The sequence below is a fragment of the Lichenostomus cassidix genome, chromosome 11, assembly GCF_008360975.1.
Source record: "Lichenostomus cassidix isolate B80296 chromosome 11, HeHo_3.0, whole genome shotgun sequence".
Classification (NCBI taxonomy): domain Eukaryota; kingdom Metazoa; phylum Chordata; class Aves; order Passeriformes; family Meliphagidae; genus Lichenostomus; species Lichenostomus cassidix.
The window spans coordinates 9,782,361-9,804,909 of record NC_139492.1 but is presented as its reverse complement, the minus strand read 5'-3'; the positions used below and the strand labels follow the sequence as shown (position 1 = coordinate 9,804,909).

The 22,549-nt window shown below is 38.4% G+C and overlaps 2 long non-coding RNA genes across 4 annotated transcripts in view; one reads left to right on the top strand and one right to left on the bottom strand.

Moving 5' to 3' along the window:
• The window catches only part of LOC146432284 (uncharacterized), a 560,777-nt gene that overhangs the window by 228,328 nt on the left and 309,900 nt on the right, over positions 1-22,549 (bottom strand). Inside the window, exon 1 of one of the 3 annotated variants that reach the window (XR_014854529.1) lies at positions 11,894-12,056. The exons of the other annotated variants lie outside the window; for them this stretch is intronic. This is a non-coding gene — a long non-coding RNA (uncharacterized LOC146432284). Of the gene's footprint in view, positions 1-11,893; positions 12,057-22,549 lie in introns of those variants that run through there. 3 annotated transcript variants of the gene reach the window in all.
• Positions 12,365-21,976, top strand: LOC146432287 (uncharacterized). Its single transcript, XR_014854534.1, has 3 exons — positions 12,365-12,546; positions 21,436-21,550; positions 21,862-21,976. It is a non-coding gene; the product is annotated as an uncharacterized LOC146432287 (long non-coding RNA).

The following is a 22,549-nucleotide window of genomic DNA, read 5'->3' as shown; positions in this document are numbered from 1 at the left end:
TACACTCTAACACATCTTTGAGGTTCTCTCAACTCATACACACTCCATGGGAGACAAGGGCTTGACACTTTGTATAAGCTCCCCTCAAAATGGGAGTAACAAAGAAAAGTTTACAATGTCATTTTTCAAATTCAGCTAAACAGCACAGAACTGCTGATATTACATTACAGACTCACAAAATCATAGGGAAAATGTTTTCATTTTCTAAATAATTTGAGGTACAAAATTGCACTACTTAATGCTAACTGCACATTGTATTTATTTTTCTTAAGAGAAGGAATACTTTTAAGTACTAACCCAGGCTACTGACCCTTTACTGAACTAATTCCTCAACTAACATTGGATTCACATTTTCTCTTCCTTAATTTCACTGGGAGGAAAAGAAAATCCAAACACCATCCCTCTTTCCTTCATCATTAAGATAAACATTTGCTCAAACACAAGTTATAGGCAGAAGACAGAATGTCTCTACTATAAGAATGGGTGTAGAAAATATTTCTTACGTTGCAAATAATCGACGTTCAAAACCAGAAAAAGGACTCTGGCTTTAAATACTAACTCCTATATTAAAAAAATACTGTACACATGTATATACACAGTGTGTATAGTTTTATATATTTTATATATATGTTCCACAATATACAGAGGTTAACTGCCTGAGACCAGGATTTTATTCTTCCCTGAAAAAGTTGTCACAAATACTACAAAATATTATTGCAATAATTCCAGTGACAGGGCTATCCGTGCAGTCAGCAATTTCAGCTCTGTTTATGGTTCAGAACATATAGAGTACTTTTGCAATTAAAACGTAACAAAAAAAGAGACTACTTGTTTAATAGCTAAAACCACTGTAAAAACTTAGGTCAACTACTTGAAAGAACAGAAAGTGACTGCTAGATTAGTTTCCCTTGAAGTTTTCCTCTAGAGCCTTGTAATCTGGCATGCCAAGCAATATATTCACTTCTGAGAAATTGCTCCAAAACACCAGACATTTCAGCTTTGGAACATCACTAAACCTTCATAAAACACAGTCCCATACTACTTTTACTTACATTGTTAAGTTAACCTTAGCTTCTAAAGATGTTAAAAAAATATTAAAATAACCTATTGTTCAGTGGTTTAAATTGTCCACTTGGTCAGGATTTCCCAAACTTGCACAAAAGCTTCTTGTTATCTGTAGCAAATGACCATGGCTTTCAATGGCTAAAGGAATGCTCTCCCTCTCAGGAACAAGAAATAATATTTTGGCAGAAAGATTGTCCTGAACTTCTACTCTGAGACTAAAAAACTACATTAGTCTAGAAAAAAGCATTCCTCCAGCTGAGCATGCATGCCTGTGGCTGGACTAAACTCTTTCCCCAATTAAATAATATCAGTGTTGATAGCTCAATCTCCAGGAAACTCTGTCATTATGCCATCAGAGAAAACCGATGTTGATTCCCCCCTGCAGATCTCATTAGTGAGGCCAAAGGTGGGAAGAGAACCTCACTTACTCTTTCACTCTCAAAAGGAGAGGATCACCACAGAGGTGTCCTTTGTGTGAAAGTACAGCCTGGTGTGTAAGTCATGTTTTAGATTCATTTTAAAAAAATGAACAAATCCAACAAGAGATGCTGCCACTCTCCTGCTAGTTCAAAGCAAAAAAAGCACTTAAACAATTCATGGTTTATAACAAGGAAGATCACAAAGAATAAAAGAAAATAAATGTTACATAAATCATGTAATCTCTTTCCCAATGCAGTTCATTAACAGCTTCAAAAATAAATCAAAATAACATTGCCAAAAAAAAGCTGAGATAATTAGATTTATACAGTAAACTTATTGTACTAGCATTCCAAGACACCTTGAAAAGCACACCAACACATTCATTACTAGAAAGAATTCTTTTTCTTTGAAAAATGGCTTAGTGGAAAAGCAGCCTGTCCAGAGCAGCTCTGAACATTGCTCCATGCTGTATTTTGTCTTTCGCAGTTCTAAAACTGAATGCTCAAGCTAAGTATCCCAAGTAACAAATCAGAAGAACAGACATCTGAAGTGACCAGGGCACAGAACCTGTGGGCAGGTCACATTCCTTTTACAGCAGCCCAGGAAGGCAGAGAGAACAGAGTTTCTGCTTTCATTTATCCTGGAGAAGGGAACTATGCAGCAAGTGAAAGCTGCTGGACTTAGCACTTATGGCCCTGGAGATTATGGATCTGCTTTGGGGTTTTTGTACTTTAAAGTCATAGCAGATTCTTACATGTTCAGTAGAGCTGCGAGGAAGAGAAGCTTAGATATGCCCCAATGAGCAGCTACACACTTTAGCAGGTTGCTACATCCTGTGCACTATATAATATTTATATATCTTAGCATTTTTTTAACGTCTCAGAAATTTCTACCAATGAAATTTTTACCAATTTTTCTACACCTGCCCAAACCTTCTTGGATATTTGGCTGCAAAAAGACCAATTTTTTTTCCCTGAATAGGTACCAGCATAGCCTATGAAACTAGTATTCCCAAGAGATGAAGCAGTTTTAAAAATCATCACAACATCAGCTCAACTTTGATATGCTGGAGAGCAAGTTAGAAGTCACGGTCCAGAATTCAAGCTACCATGTCAAGCCATGGGTTCAGGAACTTCTCTGGGACTATCTGAAAATCCCTTACACTTTTGATTACCTTATCTGTGAGATGAGATGATGCCACTGCTATTTCACAAGACTGAAGGAACAGTGAAATATTACAAAAATGGGATGTCTGGTAAATATGTAACATTCACAAGTGATATCAAAGAGTAAGAAAATATAGTATAAAAAAAAAGCAAAAATAAGAAATAGAATAACCAGAGCCAGGCAAGGAGAAACATATGGAAAATGCTATTCAGAGACTAGAAAAGGCATCAATAAGTTCTTGGAGAGGGAGGCTTTAAACATAGTCACAAAACTTCCTTTGGGGAAAAACTAGTAGATAGGCAAATGAAAATAAAATGTGTTAATCAACCCCCAAAACCACTAAAAACACTTGAGCAAGTTTAAGATGCTAAGTCCTCAACTACAACTTATTAATGGTTCTACAGCGTCTCCAAAAACATGACCCAGATACAGTCTCTGGAACAAGATATTTTATAGTTCAAGGTGATTAAAAGGTGGTTCCTTTGTCATGTATAGTCTCAGAGCATGCAAAAAAATACTGTGCTGGAAATGAAGCACCAGTAGTGCCAAATGAAGCCAAGACCCAGCAGGTATGGCAGAGCTAACTCTCATGTGTCCTGCTTTCCTGTACTTGGCCTTATGCTTTGGCGGTTGCCTTTGCACATTGTAAAATTCTGAGTAACTGGAGCTGCTCTTTACCTTCACAAAATAATTTGTTTGAACTTTTCCAATATCGAGTGCTAGAGAATGAATCTGACATGAAAAAAGGACAAATAATACGAGAATCAATAATTTCTAAATACCAGACTTGCCAGAGTTGCCACTGAAGGATGGTGTAATGCCTTGCTCACAATTACTCAGCTGGCTGCATCCATCTCTGAAAGGATTTACTAACTGGGTATCATGGTGTAGGTAGTAATTATTACTCTCTTGGGTTTGAATCTAACCAAAGAGCAGAAAAAACACCATGTGATCTAGATAACTAACAAGTTACAGGCAAGAACTACCCATTAAATGATATTTATAGTCATTCATTATAATCCACAGGCCAAACTTTGTTCTCTAATTATATTAGAAATACTTACACAATCATGAATGCAACTGTAGAAATCAGAATGATGCATGGAGACAAAAAAATGCTAAATCCATCATATAAATCACATACAACTCATAAATTGACTATCATGACTTACAACCCTATATTTGCCAGTAAAACTATTGCTCTTAACTTGCTTTGCACTTGTCTTTTATGAGAAACAATAGCCTTGCAACACTTTTGTACATTCTTTAGTTTTACAGACTGAAGCTGAGACAGATGATATAATTTCCTCAAGCAAAACACAACAGTGGAGCCAGGGACGAACCCAGATGTCTTAATTTTCAATGCAGGAATTATTCCAGACTTCATTCCTTCATTCAGTGTTGAAGATAGACGTTACAAAAATAATTTACGCTGCTTTAGGTTTATTTTTTGAATTTCAGTGGAATGATCTTTTTTTTTATTTGGTAAGTGAAATGAATACTATGTAATCCTTGAAATAAATCCTGCCATTGAAATTATGCTTGGAAAAAGGAACCCTAGCCTGGTGTTTGCACAGGCAAAGAAACTCACATTTCAAAATAGCAAATTTCAGCAAAACAAATTGGAGGAGTTCAACCAGTCAAATTTTCTGTCTGAAAGATCAGTTTTGAACCTATGACTTTCCCCGAAGTATGCAGAAGGAACATGTTTTCAAGAATATTCTTGTCCATTATGGGTGTACAAATACTTAAACATCTTTTAAAAAAAGTTTAACCAGCACAGTTACTGAAGAAGCTGTGCCTCCTCATCTCCCAGAATGCACAGTGTTGTTAACAGAGATAGCTGGTGACTTCTTCACGATTATTAACTTTGGGGAATATGGGAATAAAGGACAAGTCTCATTAGCTACTCACAAAAAGACCAACCAAAAAAGACCCCCAAAACCACAAAACAAAACAAAAAATAAACCAAACAACCAGCCAAACACACAAACAAAAAAGAACCAAACCCACAAGTCTTAAAATATGATGGATACTTTTAAATGTTTAATTTGTGCTCAGTGCATGGGTTATTGGTTGCAAAAGCACAGGAACAAGCACGGGATCACCCCAAAACAATGCGCACTGGGATACCACCTGAGGAGGGAGGCAGGAGCAGCTGGGAAAAGCAATGTTGTCCTCGCCAGGAGCAGCTCTACAGGAACAGCCAAGGACAGCTCCCTGCCATTCTGCCCTGACTATGGGCACAGCAAAGCACCCTCCCACCTCTCTGCTGAGCCAAACTGAATTCCAGGTCTAAAACATGAACTTATTCCCCATTTTAAAAGGCTTTTTGTGGTTAAAGCAGATATATTGCAAGGATGATAATCCACAAGACAGCATGAATTTGTGAAGACAGAATTATCGAGTCAGGGCAAGAAAACATCTTTTGGAATTGCCTCAGATTCCAATATTTTTCCTCAATAACTTTGCCCAGCAATAATAGAGAAAAAAAAAACAACCACAGTGGTTTCTGGTTGGCTAAAGTGGTTATATCCCAGGCATAAAATACCAAACAAAACTATCTTTTAATAAAAAACTTTCCTTCAAATGTAAAATTGATACCTTTTTCTGGTTTATGGATAATTTAGCTTGATTACTATAATTGTCACAAAAATGCTGAAATACAACTCTCTTTTTCTTTAAACAAAGATTGTCTTACAGGCTTGGGATCAGTCCATTAACTCTTTTGCATTGATGGAATAACTCAGAGGGTAAAGTTTTAAAGTGACACAGAAATTTGCCTATCCTGACTCCCCAATCTGTGTAGAAGGAACATGACATTCCCCATGACTGCTTAGCAGAGGCAAGGCAAAATAAGCAAGAAGCCAACAGCTCCCAAAGCTTTTCCCAGCTGAGGGAGGGAGGCACACAGTGCTAGACCCTGGCTGCAGGTGCAGAAGAAGCCTGTTAGACTTTTTGAGGGTGTAGGGAGTGCAGGACATGGTGCTGCCTCCAGCCACACTCAAGTCAAAATGCCTCAAGGCAGCTCCTCTTCACTGCTCCCTTGCTCATTACCCCCAAGCATGGCTAATACACTTTAAGACACAATTTTATTTGCATGGTTGCTTTCCAGAGAAAACTAATTCTCAGTATGGTTCCTTGAAAACATATGCTAGACCCTAAGACAGAAAATATTGACACTTTACTGCCACAATGTTAACTTCAATAGCTAAGTGGTTCCCACTAAAATATTGAGAGCATTAAAGGCTGCAACTGACAAAAGATTCTCTGTTGAAATTAGATCATCTAATAAACAGACAGACCATACATGCTCAGCCCTAATTTTCTAGATTTGAAGTTCCTTTGTAACAAAAAGCAAGCTATCTCTTTCTCTCTGAAGTACTGGAAAAACTGGCTGAACTTTTACCTTATTGCAACCATGTCCTTATAATTAATGAGCTACTGTATAATTTTTAATTGCAGCAGGAAGTCACTGTCTGAAGGGGATTGTCCATCTCTGGTTCTTATATCATACACTGATGACCAAGGTACCATCTTTGGGGTTTTTATTGTTAGTTTTAGCTGGCGCAAAACTGACCTCCTTGAATCAAGCCAGAACACTGCTACAGGTTGGTGCTCCTTCACTGAGAATAACCTCCTTTTTCACACATTTCAGTCTAGCACAGGTTTCCCCCAATTTCTCATTAACAACGAGAGATATCATCACCTAACAACTTGGCAAATGGGACCTTTTGGTAAAGGAAGCCTGGAAAAAATTTTGGCTTCTTCTGTAGCTTTTACTTGTTCAGTTAACTTTATATGAATACAAGGTCAGAGCCTAAACAGCAAAACTGGAGACTGAGTCAAGAAAAAATGGAGCTGAAATTGGTGTGTACAGTGTGTTCAGGGAATGTTATTTAAATTCCAAATAAAATTAAAGATTGTAAAAATGGGCCTGACAATGTTCAGCTGAAAAAGAACTAGGACATTAATAATGAAAGTCCTGCACAGCCCTGGCCTCCATTTACTTACAGACTCTCATGCCATTCCTCTCTGCATCACAATGTTCTCTACAAGTTTTCCTTTAGTGTCATACTTTGCACGATGGCCAGCTCATAGAGGGACTACAAAAACTTGCTGCAAGCATTTAAAAACTGAGAAAATTCCTTGGCGTTAGAGATATAGGCCTTTATAACACATCAAAATGCCTTTGTTGGGGTTTTCTGTTGTTTTTGTATGTGTTTGTTTTCAAAACTCAAGCTCTATTTCAACGGTCAGGTCAAACATGGAATTTAACAGCGCATGTTTTGCATGCTCTCATTCATCTGCTCACTCTAACAGCTTCTCAGTTTCCATCACTCACAGTAAAATATTTCATCTCCCTGAAAGCTTAAATAGCAATAGAAATGCCATTAAAACACCAGCAAACTCTTGCTCAGAAATACAGTGTTGAAGTGATAGACCACATTGGTCATTTCTACTGTTGCATATTATAACTGCTTTGTTTAAAATGCTTTACACATATTGGAATTTATTAGGATCTCTTCTAGTGAATAATTTGTACTAATTTGCTTGAAATAGGGAATACCCATTAGTTATAGATTATACTTTTCTTTTTTTTCTGGCTCTCCAATGTTTAATGTTTCAGTTTTATGAAGCCTGAGGTAAAAAAAAAGTCCAGTCCCAGAAACAAGCAGAATTTACAATCTATTAAGTTTCCACATATAATAATCTCATCAGCAGTTCATATTAAACACAGAAAAGATGAATTGAAATGTAATTTTCATTAAAAAAAAAACAAACCAAACAAAAACAACAACCATAAAACACATAAGTGATCAAAAGCAAAAAACTGTATGATGAAAAAACTTGTGAGATTGTTTTATGTGAAATCTGATACAGAATTTGTTACAAGGGGCTCTTCCATTTGGAGTGTACACAACTTAATACTGGTAGGACTATTTTCTACGTAATGCTTCTAAGAATAAAACAAACTCCCTTCATAGCTTGTCTATATGTCAGCAGATGTCTGTTGTTAACAAGGGAGTCTTGCATACTCTATTCTCTCCTGGAGTTTTAATTTTGTTCTTTTATTTCTTTGTCAGTTCCTTTTATCTGAAATGAAAGTCACACATCCTGAAAGCTGAGTTCTTTGTGCACATGGAATACCTATCTTTAACATTACCATATATATAAACGCACATATGTTCTCTAATTCTAAGGAAAAAAAAAAACAAACCCAAGGAATAATCTTTGGGCATATATTATTTATCATATTTGGAATTTGGATTTGAATTTTCAGTCACTGCTGCAAAATGGTCCTAACCAGCCTTTGATCTACCAGTTCCACACACCCCATTTTACACGTGAGACCTTCTCATGCACAGCAATGCTTAACGGTTTGTAAGCTCTCAGGTCTCTGCCCCATCAGTACAGACCATGCTTGCAGTGTACATGGGACACCACTCATCCCTGGGATACCACCACAGATGCTGCCTTTTGTACATTACATAACCATTATTTAGTGGTTAAAATGAAAGTGCATGTCAGAGAAGCTTTAAGAATGGATTTCTATTTTATACGTACATTAGCAAATCTTCAGAGGCTACCTGGCTAATTGAATACCATCATAATTCCCCTGCACTGAGCCTGTGGAATGAACTGCCATTCAAACATGGAATGGAAACAGAGACTGCAATATGGCAAATTTAATACAAAGACTTTTAACAGCGATTGCCAGAGGAGCTCTCAAAATTAATCACTTTCAGACAGAACAATGTTGCTAATTCCTATTTAAGTCTGAAATATTTAACATACTGATCTTCTCAGAATGTAGTTCAAAGAGCACACTCCTCCTCTTCAGAGGCAACTAGGGACCAAGCTTCTTTAATAGGATTGCAAGAGCCCCAGAGTGGCTCTGCAGTAGCTTATAAAGATGGTGGGTTAGCCTGCTTATTGGGATATTTACTGCATCAGTTTAGTTCAGCAACAATATTTAAAGAAAAACAAGCCAAAATGAGGGATCAGCAATTGGCCCCTTTTCTGCAGATCAACAGGGACCAGCAGTGCTGATGTTAGAGCAAGTCAAGAGCCAGGTCTCACCACTTGCAGCAGGCTGGGTGTGCCCCTGCACCCTGACCTGTAAGTCAGATCTGTTTGGTTTCCCAGCACATGCTGATCAGTTTTCACATCAAACAGTTGCATGTGTAAACTGCTTATCGTGCAGACTCTCTCCTGCTTTGTTCCCCTTGCCAAATAAACATGCTCAGGTTGTATGAGTGATCATTGCACACCAGCTGCCACAACCTCCTGCAAGGAAAAAGACACAGATGCCAAGGTCCAGGTGAACCCACCAGCTGAGTGCTATCAGCACATGGAGTACTGCCGTGAGGCCTGGCCTATCATGGAGACATTCCCCATGAACTGGCAATGGCTTTATACATGGAAATTAAAGGATGCATCAAGACCAGAAAGAAAACAGGTAAATAACTAATCCTTTATCCTCAGCAGCTTTTACCAATATCCATAAAGCTGAAATTTGAAAAAACAGGAGGTTTGGTTAAGATTTTTATTAACTGAGCTACCACCAAATCCTATTGGTTTTCAAGTGTCATGGAAATGGTCTGCTCCTCCATTTTATAAGAAAAACTCTCACAGAGCTTGATGTGAGGCCCAAGGATTGCCATTTACCTCACCTGCCTTTAGACTGAGCCATATGTAGTTAATTTTATTCTACATAAGACACATGAAAATACATTAATCTAATTTAATTAAACCTCAGCTTAATCATATTCGTTGGAGCTGAACTGCCAGATACAGTGTAAGTTTCCATAACATTTTCAAGCCTTAAAATATTATTTTAAAAATATAACATTTGTGCACTGACAGAGCTTTTCTAGCATTTATCTATAGCAGATATGGACTTGAAATAATTTCATTTACTTTGGTTTCATTCTGAAGCTGCACGGGATTAAAATGACATCTAAACTCAAGTGGATCTCAGCTACGCCACACATCTCAATCATCTTCCTCTTGTGGAAGAGGATTTATGGACTTTTAGTCGACTAATAAATGCCTTGAGTGTGTAATGGCAATGGTAACATATATGGCGCACACCGTCACACGTAGGGTGGGGTATCCTGTGACGTGCAATGTGGCCACAGCGTAGTATGGCACACAGTGCACGATTTGTAGTACCTTGGGAAGGAAGAAATATGGGAGACAGCTGCCTGCCATTGTAGGGAACTAAATCAGGAGCATATGCTTGTCAGTTGTCATATTTTTTTTAAGTAACACCCTCAAATATTTACACACAAACATACATAAGCACATGCACACAACAAAGCCTCCAAATACACCGGCAAATGATTCACTCACTCCTCAGTACTGTATGTCTTCTGGCATACAAAGTTCCAGCTGCATAAAACAGTTTAGCAGAAGAATATATTGAAAATCGGCTTCTAAGACCACAGAAGTTAGTGTGAGTTCAGGGAACTAAATTACACAGATTCATCTTGTTGCTGTACTGTAGATTAGTTTTCATTATATGAATCCTGCAGGCTATTGAGTGTAAGGCAGCTGTAGGTGGCTCTTGTGGAATAAGACGTTGTTTCCTCACCTTTTCCACCTATATTTGATGCCCATTTTTCAAGTAGCTACAGACTGAAACTGTATAATACATAGCCACACAGCATTTTTTATTTTGCTAAGATGATGATGAAGGTATATAGTAATTTCTTCCCTTCGGTCGTACCATTAGCCTATCAGAAAAAAATGCAAATGGGATTAATCCTCATTCTACACAAAGATCAATTTCTAAAACATTATCTCCTGCTCCAGACATCCATAGGCTGTAGCCATTAGGCGACATGAGAACCACTGCAGTCTCGTCTCTGAGCAAGTATGGCAAAACTGCTGGAGACTCTGCTAGTAGTACTTCCAGTTTATGGACTGACCATGTGCAAGTCACCTTTTCTGCACCCCAGTTACCTCAGCTGTAAGAACTGTCTTAATGAAATCTACCTCTGTGTGGTACTTGAACTGAAACCCAAAGCTGAACTTCCAGTTCCACACTACATACCAGTTCTCTTCATGAAGAGCGCTTCCCACTGCCAGCAAAAAATTAGTATCAAGGTTATTGTTGCATTCACTTCCCTGAAAAGTTTCAGTAAAGCATACAAGTCTTTCATTCTTCAAAACACCTGCTGACCAGCTTCAGGCTGGACATTTTAAACAGGACTCGATTACTTCCTTTTTATGACTTTATGCTAATGCTTTTATCATCAAGTGCTAATCAACAGGAAAATACAGTTCCTGTTCTGGAGGATGTTAATATAAAAAGTACTGATTTTATAAAACTATTCTTTTAATTATGTACTTGAAAAACTGCTTAGATACATGAAAATTAAATAGATCTAATGAAGTGGAATGGAGTGCTAAGTTTAATTAAACAAATTAAAAAATTTGCAGAAATCATATTAAGTGATCTTTGAAATGGAAATGGTGTACTGAGCTCTACACTTCATGTTAAGATTACAGCTGAGTGAGCAAAATACTCCCAAATGCACCCTGGTAAATTCTGCAGGGCAAACCAAGTACACCTCTACATGTAAAATTTCCTACAAATATTTGCTCAGATGAAAAAATTGTCTGCACTTCTAACAAACATCCTAGCAGAGAGGCTTTTTCAACACCCTTTTTTCTGCAAACAGTGAATTTTTACTGAAACTTAGAGAATAATTTTTAAAATAATCAACCTCAGCACCCATTATCTCCTGAAAACCTGAGTACCAGTGCTCTGCTTGCCCACGTAGCCCATTGCAAAGCACCATGGAGGTGACGTGCCACAGCTCTCCAGCACTGCCCCAATGCCTTCACCCACACGGTATTTCCCCCGAGCCTCCTGCAGCCAGGAAAGCTGGCAGAAAATGTCTGGCAATTCTGAACACACATACTCAGAAAATTCACCCACTACTGCAAAACTGGCACGAGGCTAGAAATGAGAAAATTTATGAAGCTATTGTTTTGCATAATTTCTGGCTAAATTTCCCAATTCTACCTCAGCAATCTGGGAGTTTCCACAGACAGCCCCCAAAGGTTATTAGGCAGTGACCTGCTTAGCACCACATGGGTACAAATAAGTCTTCTACAGCGTAGCCCTGTAAGTTTACAGCAACTTTCAGAGCTCAATGGCTTTTCTTCTTAAAGCTTCAATTAAACACAAGAAATCTATACCTCATAAAAAAAGTTCTCTACCCACCGCGTTTGCTGCCGGTACAGATGATGAACAGTTGCATGCGAAGAAACGCCCTCACCATGCCATCAGCACTGTGGGAAGGCTCATCCCCGACCCTCCTGGCTCTCAGAGAAGGTCATTCCCCACTTTCCCGAGCCATGGGGGTGGCAATGAGGAGCCTGAGCCAGCAGGATGCTCTCTTAGAGCTGCACACCCCAACCTGGGTGCTCCTCCATCCTGGCCACCCATCAGCCACCAGCAGGGCATAGGCTGCCGAAAAGGCCTTGGCTCCCTGCTGCAACAGCCACATTTGGGATCTTTTAAAGCTGTAGTTGGAAGATGTGAAACACATGCTGGATTGTCAGCCAAGCTCTACGTTGCATTTAAATCGACAGGACTCACAATTGCCCCATCACCGCTGGGGGGGATGAGGGCCCAAGGGGGTGGTGAGGAACTGAGGGGGTGGTGAGGACCCCAGGGGGTGGTAAAGGCCCAAGTGGACAGTGAGGGCCTGCAGAAGGGGCAGCCGCTTTGGCATCTTCCCGCACTGGCAGCTGAAATCTGTGTATTCCTTTCCGAGAGCCTGCCTGGAAACAGTGGCTGTCCCCAAACACACACAAGCCCTGCAGGTGCCCTCAGACCAGAAGGGTGACCACTGCACTGAGGAGAGGCCTGAGGTGAGGTGAAACTTGGCCCAACGCACTGACAGTGCTAATGCAATACTGCACACAAACAGGTGCCTTTTGCTTGCTGCCATGAGGCCAGCAATGAGCACAGGCAAGGATGTCCCGTGGAATTTGGGCACATTGAGCCACCAACCCTGGGGTGGGAACAGCTTTGATTTTAAGCTAAAGCAGCACTAGAGTAAGCATGTGCTACCCACACTGCTCTGAAATTCCAGCACAGGCAACCTCATTCTAGATGTAAAAAACACCCACTCACCCACCTCACAGCAAACCAAAACAAGGCACAAAAAACTCTTTAATGGGTCAGGTTGTGATTCAGCTTTGAGAAAGGAAGGGTCATCACTCTACAGCTACCTGAAAGAAGTTTGTCGCCTGGTGGGGGGAATCAGTCTCTTCTCCCAGGTAACAAGCAACAAGATGAGAAGGAATAGGCTCACATTGCACCAGGGGAGGTTTATATTGGATATGAAGAAGAATTTATTCACCAAAAGGATTTTCAGACAGTGGAACAAGCTGCCCAGGGAAGTGGTGGAGTGACCAACCCTGGAGGGATTTAAAAGATGAGTGGAAGTGGCCCTTAGGGACAGTGCTGAGTTAATTGTTGTGCTTGATGATCTTAGAGGTCTTTCCTAACCAATTCTATGATTATTTCTTCTCCCACACAGTCTCAATTGCAACTAGTTTAGAAAATGAGAAAGAAAAAAAAGCGCCTCACCACTAAACATAATGCCTGAAAAGCTTTCAAGAAGACTTAAAATACACATTTGTCTGTCTTCATAATGAGTTGAGCTCAGAAGTCACAGAAAGGTCATATCACAAAGGGAGTGGCTCCTGAGGCGCAGGGAAGCCTTTATTACTTTAACTAACCTCCTTGAGGGCAATTTCACATCCATAATACAAACTATTCAAACAATGTGCAATGAAAGTAGGTAAATCATCACCTTGTATGTGCTCAGATTTTATTTTGCTCTATTTAAAATCTGGCAGAGCTAATTCTTTAATCCAACATTTTTAATGTGCTGAGTTACATCTGAAAGAATTTTTTTTTGCCAGTGCTGCTGAATGGCACAGTAATTAATAACAATCCTAATGAACAGAGCTAGTGAAATAAATTTTTACTGAATAAGCAGAATTAAATTTCTATATAGTCCTCTTGCATCTGAAAGAAATGCTAGCATGTCTCTTTAAAGTCTTATCTTTAATAGATAAAATCTGACTGGTGTGTGGCTTTCTTTTAGATATATTGTACAGAAATGGGAATGATTTTGTAGTATATGGTAAGTATTATAAAAGTACAGCATTTCTAAAATGGTGTACCACCTTCTTCCTGTTACTAGGAAATTTGACTAAATTCTTGTGTTTGATAAAATCACCTACCATGCACTTTTTCCATCCCATCCAGGAGCTGTAAATCCTTTTCAAAGACAGTTTAGGAATTTTATCCCTACTTGGATGAGAACAAAACAGAGGAAGAAAACCAATTACCATCAGTATTTTAAAATATTTAGACTAATATAAATAGCCAATCCCGCTCTCACCCAGTGTTCAACAGAAGAAAAGGGCCTCTCAATTTCAGTTTTAACACAGAGCAAGATTCCACTTGTACAGGTACCTCTGAGCTTGAGCACTCCGGGTGTGTTTTTGTGCTACATGGAACCACTCCAGGTGTAAGGCAGATGCTCTTCGAAGGCTCTGTTACAAGAAATACCAGCAATTTTTTCCTATTTTGCACTCTGTGAACCCCTAAAACAGCCAGTACTTAGTGAAAGAATCTTCCTGTCAAGTAAAACAGAGAGAGATATTGTAGGAATAAAAAAAACCCCAAAAAACAAACAAAAAACCCGCACAAAACAAATTTTAAAAAAATAAAAACCACCACACAAAAACAACATAGGGAGAAAAGGGGAGAAAATAGTCTAAATTAGTCAGAGATTTAGATGCAGGTTTAATCAAGGCAAAGATGCTTGAGCCAACAGCATTGTGTTAGAAACAAATAATAGAAAATGGTGAAGAAAATTAATTTTTATGAATTACTAAGGAAGAAGAAAATTCTGGGACAAATTCTGATAGCACTGGCCTTTTCTACCACCACAGAATAGTTCAGTAAAAACACAGGGCTTGTCTGATACCAGCACAGAGGAAGGCTCCACTCAGTTAAACACATGACAAGAAAAAGCAAATTCTGATATTCCATCCAGCCTATCATTAGGCTTCAAATTTTGACCATTTCAACCTAAGGTTTCTATTTCACTTTTTCTTAGAGTAACACCAACTACACATTTACTTTAGCAACACAAAATGAATGAGATTCTCACAGGGCTCCAAAGAGGCAGGGCTTTAAGCACAAAACCCCTAATACAGGAATATCACTAGGCCTGCAATAAAATTAAAAGGCTTGACATCACCACTGTGCCACCTTTACAATTTTGAATGGCTCTGAACAGATTTTCTTCTCAGAAAGATCAAATAGAAAATAAGGTCTAAGGAGCTGGTCAGCAGTCTTTAGTGCCTGCCAAAGCCTTATTGCAGCTCTACTTTTGAAGTCACTAACCTGAGTGCTTACCACACTCAAGTGCAGCACAGATTTATAATATGTTTTTATTTAAAGAGAAGAAAATAGCCTACAGTACCAGGCGTGAGATGATATATACCCTGTCTGTTCTGAATGAACTGCTGTAGCAGACATTAAAAAGGAAGGGTGAGTTTTTAAGAATACAGCTTTAGAAAAAAGATTTCACCAGTTAAACCTATTTCATCCTCAGTTATATCTTATTTTTAAGAAGGGAAGACAGAATGAATTAAATTGAAGACCATGTATTAAGTCTTTAGAATTTTCACAGAAGTTTATTGAACAAAACTCCTAAGAAGCTGCTTGCTTTTTTATCCACAGAAACGTATTTATAGGAGCTGAATTCTAATAAACACAGATTGCAGTGCAAAGAAAAAAAGGTCAGCAGTGTGTGCTCAAAGCTTTATTGATGTCTTGTCAATCAATCTTTTATTTTGTTGTTTAATTTTTTTTAAAGAAAAAATGCATGTAAGCACTTTTTCTCCTAATAGTGGATTTATTGAGCATTTCAACAAATCAGATCATAAATACAATAAGAAATGATGGCCGATTATCAACTTTGTGTTTTCAGGTCAGGTTGTAAATTGACCCTGTGTTCGCTTCTCTTCTTTCTGGGGAATAGCTAAGGCCGTTTTCAAATACAATAATTTCCAATAAACTTTTTTCCTGTGCATTCAACATTCCAGAAGAGCAAGTTTATGGGGCAGAAAAGCAACCCTGCTTGACAAATCCATGCAGTCACATATATTGTCTCCTTGTAAACTAGTTAAAGTAATATAGCTGACTCTTAAATCTAAGAGTGGTGAATCCAAGGGATGTAAAACTTTAGAGCATGGCCTCTAAAACCATAGTTGGTATGAGCTCTTTAGGGCCCAGTAACAGACTTCAGCCCTGATCCTGCTCATGAAAGGAAGAGCTGCAGCCCTTCTGACTTTGGTTGAGTGGTCACCCCATCTTTCCAAGGCAAACCAGCTAGCCTTTCCCATCTGGCTCCAGCCCTTCCTCCACATTTGATTTCCCAAACTTTTTCAACATCCCTTTCAGCCTTGTAATTTTGAGTCAGCAATCAGCAGCTGCACATAGTGATTCAGACAGGACTGCCCATGGCATTATTGTATTATTTGTCAGCTATATCTTGCAATTTCACCAGGCTCTTTAATTTCATCTGCAGGTTCATATTGAGGAGAAGTTGACACTGAGGTGTCTATTGTCGCAGAGGGCTCCTTTGCCACAGTTGACAAAGTTAATTTAACAGAGTGCAAAGTAGAGTGATGAACTATGTTTTTCCCTTCCAGTATACATTACTTTGCATTCACTTGCCATCACATTCTCTGTGCACTTATTTAGTGAGGTGTGTTGTTCTTGTAAGTGGTTCCTTCTCAATATAAAAAATAAGAACATGCAAACAGAAGAAAGCATGGGCACTTGCAGAGACCCTTGGAAGCTCAGAGAGGTTGGAAACCACATTTTACTCTATGGGAAATATCCACCTCATGAAATCCTCACAAATTATGTAACACTTACACCTGCAACTCCATTGATCTCTCTACCCATCTTTTCCATAATTCAGTATACTGGCACAGTCTGAGAAGCAACCTTGATATTTTAGCTGCTAACTTTCTGCTGTAGGGCAGCAGCATGAGTAAGCATGTAAAGGGGATTCATGCTACTGTATTTTGATGGTCAAAGCATTATCATTTTTACTATTGCAAGTTTAAAATGTACTGGAGGTGCCACCAGGAACATGTCTCAGACTGGAGAACTATGGCAGTTAAATCACTGCTGAAGGCACAAATGCAAATGAGGTCACAGAAATGCTCTTTGATTGTTCTCACAAAAGTTATGAAGTTACCTTCTAAAGAGAGAAGCACCTTCACACTTATCAGAGTGCACTGGTAGACCAACTGACTCAGCATTCTGGAGCTTCTGTCCAGTTCAACACCACATACAACAGAATTTTACATTACAAACATTTGTCTTTCCTTCGTAGTGCCTGACTGCACTGTGACATTTTATAAGGGCCAAGAAATGATTCTAAATAAACCCTCTTGCAGATGGCATTACACTCTGACAAGGGCAATGCATATGACTTTTTATTCCTTTATTTTGTAAGAGATGTGACTCGCTAACATAGGCTAATGAGAGTTAGCTACATTGTACTTTCTGAAGAGTCAAAACCAAACTGATTGCCATTTCTCGCAAGCATCGCACAAGCAGCTTTTAATTTCTATAAATGTCTTCACAATTTACAGCTATTACCTGACCAACTAAAATTAGACTAAAAGTATTCCTGGAAAGAATTGTTTTGTATTGCATTTTTACATTCTGCCTTTAATGGCATTTGATTAGCTACTGAATAGTTTCAGCTGTCTTACTAGATAGAACATTATTATTACATTTTACACGGAAGTAGAATAGAACAATAAATAGTGTAAATGCACTTCACATTCAAACTTTTATTAAACTTTCACAACATTTTGATGTGCACCTGTGGCCACATGAAAATTTGCAACAACAGATAAACAGACCCTACAATGAACAATAAATCAAATTCGAGTCTCTCTCCAAAAAAAACCCACTGCAGGAACCTGTTTTTTATTATTTGGACAGCTCCGACTCTGTCTCTCATCATGGAACAAAAACCTCTGTCCAAGGGTCCCTTTGGTACAGATTTTTATGTTTTTCTTTTTCAGATAGTTCAGCTGATTTAAAAAAAAAAAAAAACAAAAAACCCAACTAAAAAAAAAAAAATTGTGTATCTTACCTTAACAAGACATACAAGAAAATGTCTTTGGAATCATAAACTGGGACTAGGACCATTCCAGCACATCTCAGCCTGATTCATCTCTCATATGGAGGGGAATATTTCCTTCACAAGCCAGGATAAAAGTCATCCTCAAGGAAAAACTGTCCCTCTTTGCTTTCTTTGTCTCAACTATTTTAGGAAGAATTACACTACTAGACTAAAGATATATATTTACAATATTCCTTTAGAAATGAGAATGGTAAGGCTTTCATTTTATGAAGTAACTTAATCAGGAAGATACCTGGACTGGGAAAGAGTCTGCAGCTTTGGAGTTCTGGGTTGTCACTTAAAACTCAGACATAAATTTAACCCTCCATTGTTTACAGAGTGGGATTACACTTATTTTATAACATTGATTTATAAGCCACAAGTTGTTTTCTTCTTGCCAAATCCGTTACAAAATGTACCTTTCTTTTTGTTTTACAAAGCATAAAACAAATTTTCATTATATACTTCTACAGTATACAGATTTAAGCCTTTCCTTTAAATAAGTAAACAATACTGATCTAGAATGAAAACAGCAGCTTTAATGTCAACAGCAGTTCTCCACTTTGAGTCACTTACACCAAAATCTTGACTGTACAGAAGTCAATGGCAAAAGTCCAAGTGACAGTAGTGTATTAGTGCCACCATTCACACCTAATGCAAGCTGCCATACACATAGGTAGCAGAGAGCTTTAAAAAGGATCAAATCTCAGGTTTCCATCCTGCTGCATTTAGTTTAATGATATGAATGAAATGTAGAAAGATTCACTCCAGAAATTTCACAAAAGGAAGTTTTTCCTTTCTTCCACTCATTTTCAGAAAAAGGATCCGAGAGAACAGATGAGATGGGAACAGATCTCTGGAGAACATCTGGTCCCAACCCCATTCAAGCAGAGAGAGCAGGGTTCCCAGGAGCAGGTCCAGTGGAGCTTTCAATGTTTCCAAGGATGGAGACTGCACAAACCTCCCTAGGGAACCTGTTCCTACATACAACCAGCCTTCATGTGTAAAAGTGCTTTGGTTTGGGTTTACTTTAGTTTAAATAGAATTCCTTTTATTTGTGTTCGTGCCCATAGCCTCTTGTTCTGTCACCGAGCAGCACTGACAAGAGCCTTTCTCCATGATCTTTACTACCCCTTGGATGTTTGAATGCATTGATAAGGTCCCCCTGAGCTGTCCTTTCTACAGACTGAACAACCTCTGCCACCCTTCCTAAAAAAGACACTCCTTAACCATCTCTGTGGCCCTTTGCTGAACTCAGACCACTATGCCCATGTCAGTCTTACACTGGGGAGCCCAGAACAAGCACTGAACCCTGGGAATTACAGATATGCAAATATCTGCAAGGGAACTAACCAAACATTTCATTATTATTCTTGTGTGCTTTATATAGGCTTTCTGATGGAAACAGTACCATGTAACAGAAAAACTGTATGAAGGCAGAGATTCCTTGCCTATGATAAAATATTTACTTGCCTCTGCCAATACAGTCATTACTATATTTATCCTTCCAGCATCCCTTTGAGGTAAGGAATACCAATATACAGATTGTACACATGGAAAACAGAAGGACATAGTGACCTACCTAATATCACACAGGAAATGTGTGGAAGACAAGGAATGTCTGAGCATTAGGCTAAATGTTTTACAGCAGATGCGTGACATATAAAGTGGAAGACAAACTATTAATGGAGAAAAGTTAGAATGCTGCAGGATTTTAGGAAAGGATGTCCTAGGGTGTATGTTCTGTTTTCCCAGCAGTTCACATAGCTTCCATGAAAGCGTACAGAACTTTTCTTCCCCTGTGTTTTCATTAAGATCCTGGCTGGACTCAAAGTGGAAAAAAAAAATTAAATCTATTCGAGAACTATTGTTTTTTTCTCTGTTGTCAGTGAGTTTAGGTACTTCCCTGTCTGTCTTCATCCATTATAACCTGGACAGAAAGCATAAGCCCTCAGCTTTTATTTTGCCATGTTAGAACACGTAAAATCCTTTTGCTTCTTCTCATAAAACAGGATTTTCCATTGCCTTAATAATCCTTATGACCCTTCTCTACATCTGTTCCAGTTTTACTGAACATTCTTGTCCATGGGTGACCAACCCTACACAATATTTCTGAGGTTGTACTGCAGCCTCTATAATAGCACCAGCATTTCCTCTCAAAATACCACTCCCAGTGCATCTTAAGGTTGCACTGCCTTTTTCACTGCTCCACCACTGCTTAAAACAATTCTCTGTATAACTCACGATATACAGCAACAGAAGTATGGAATCACTATAATTGAAATATGGTCGGGTTTTGAGGAATCTCTTTGAAGACAAGAGCAGAGGACACATTTCACAGATTACTCAAGAAGCCTTTTTAACTGAGAAGCATATGGAGATGTGAGAGAAAAGAAGAGACGGAAAGAGAGAATTGGTGGGTGTTACGTACAAATGGAGCAGGAAGATGAGAGCATAGGAGTAATGATTTCCTATGTGCAGCAGCAGGATATAGGCTCTTTCCTGTTCAGAAGTTCTCTGCACAGCTCTACATAGACAGAGACTTGCCTGACTCTCCAATTTCCAAATAAAAGAGGGTGGTTTGGAGAGTGCTTTTTTAGAGAGCCTACACTGGTAGGCTACTCTGGAAAATTATAGATATTGACAGTGCTGAAGCTTGAAGTATACACCTCTTTGAATCAGCTTTATACAGCAACAAAGGTGTGAAAGAACTTGTTTCTTCACACTTTTGGCTCAGTATTCAGAAAGAACTACACAGCTCATAAAAACAGGGCTTCATGCTGCCACTAGAACAATGTTATTGTTGCAAAATGAATAGAAAAAAATCACTCAATTTTGTTACTTTAATTTATCATAAAAAATAAGATAGTACCCTTTAATGTATTTACTTAATGTAAAAGGAAACTTTTCATAGACCTGTCCCAGTCACAGAACTTTCAAAAACCTAGAATCTTAATTCTTTGGGAAATTCAGGATTTTCTTTCTTTTTCTGATATCTAAATAAACACAATTAATTTCCTGTGTCAAAAAAAATCAACTTAATATAATTATGCACTTTCCTCTGAATGCGAAATTAATGAAAATACTTTCACAGTATTAAAATACAAAGTATATTTTATACTGTATATGTATTAAATATACATCAGTAAATACAGAATGATGTAGTCAATATTCCTGAAGTAAAATTAAAAAGCTGACAATTCATTTTGACTTTTTTATGTAAATAAAGATTTCAGCAGCATCGGCATGTTTCTATGAAACATCTTTCAGCTTAAATTTTTGGTTTTCAAGCAAAAAATGTTGTATTGAATTTTTTTTAAGCCCTAATGAATGTCAACTGGCTTTTTCATAGGAAAAACCTTGAAGTCCTTAGTCAGTCAAAACCCTCATTGATTGCATCCTCTGATGTTAAAAATTATTCATTGCTCCTATATTCCCAGAAAAGCAGAGAATGTTGAAACATGAACAAATATGTACTGATTAATCTTTTTATGCAGTGTGTCTTTTTCATACACAGACTGCTTTCTAAAGAGTCACCACTGGAAGAAGGACACAAATCATCCTGAAAGGACTTCAATCATCTTGCTTCATCATAGAGCTTCCAGGTCAAGGAGAGACAAGGCCACGTAAATGTAAGTGGTTCTTAATGAGTTCTTTACCCATAGCTTTATTATGGCCCAAATAACCATAAAATGAGTCATTCTATTGATTTTGAATCCAGCATAAGACTTGAGTTATTCCTAAAGCTTTAAGAACAATGGTGGGGAGATAGAACATCCTCAACCAGGGCAGTAATTGTTACCAGAGTAAGATGCCCTCAAGAGTCATTGTCAAGTAATCAATGAACATATAGGAACAATTGCCTATGGCCTAGGAATGCTCTTTCCACTGCCTGCACCATGACAGGAGGGAGGACACCCACACTACCCTTCCTTCTGCCCAGAAACTCCAACTGCATTTCTCTTGAACAATGGGAGTGCAATTCTCCCAGTGCCAGTATATCATACTCCAGCACATTTGCAGTCAGCAGATGAGAAATTGCTCCTGTGGGTCGGTAAGTGGTTGTCTGTCTAGACTCTAAGTGGGGCTACTGCTGGCTGTTGGAGAGAGGTGAAGAAGCTTGTGCATTATGCATCTGTGGAAAGCCTTGCATACAAGGCAAATACTTTTACACACCTCACCAGATAGAAACTGCCTTTGCTGGACTGATAGAGTCTTACTTGACTTCTAAACTCCAGGTAATATTTTACAACCTCATCTCTTTTACCTATACCTGTTTCTAGCAGGATGGGTATTTCATGATTTGCTGTGAAGTCTGTCCTCCTTTAAGAATCCCTATGCCAAAATCATGGACACCTTTTTCATCAAATAAAAATCCACAATTCTAATGCAGCATTCGTTGGGTTTTGGCAGTAATGCATTGTCCCTTAAATAAATATACACATGCAAGCTCTGTATGGTCACTCTTTCTTAGCTCTTTTTACTGACTTACTTAGTATCTGATTTTATTTCTATTCTAAGTCTTTTGTTTCATGAAAAATCTTGTAAAGAGTATTATAGGCTATGTGATTTTTGAATAATTCCTTAAAACATAAATCAATCTTCCTTCACTTCTGATTTCACACTATATC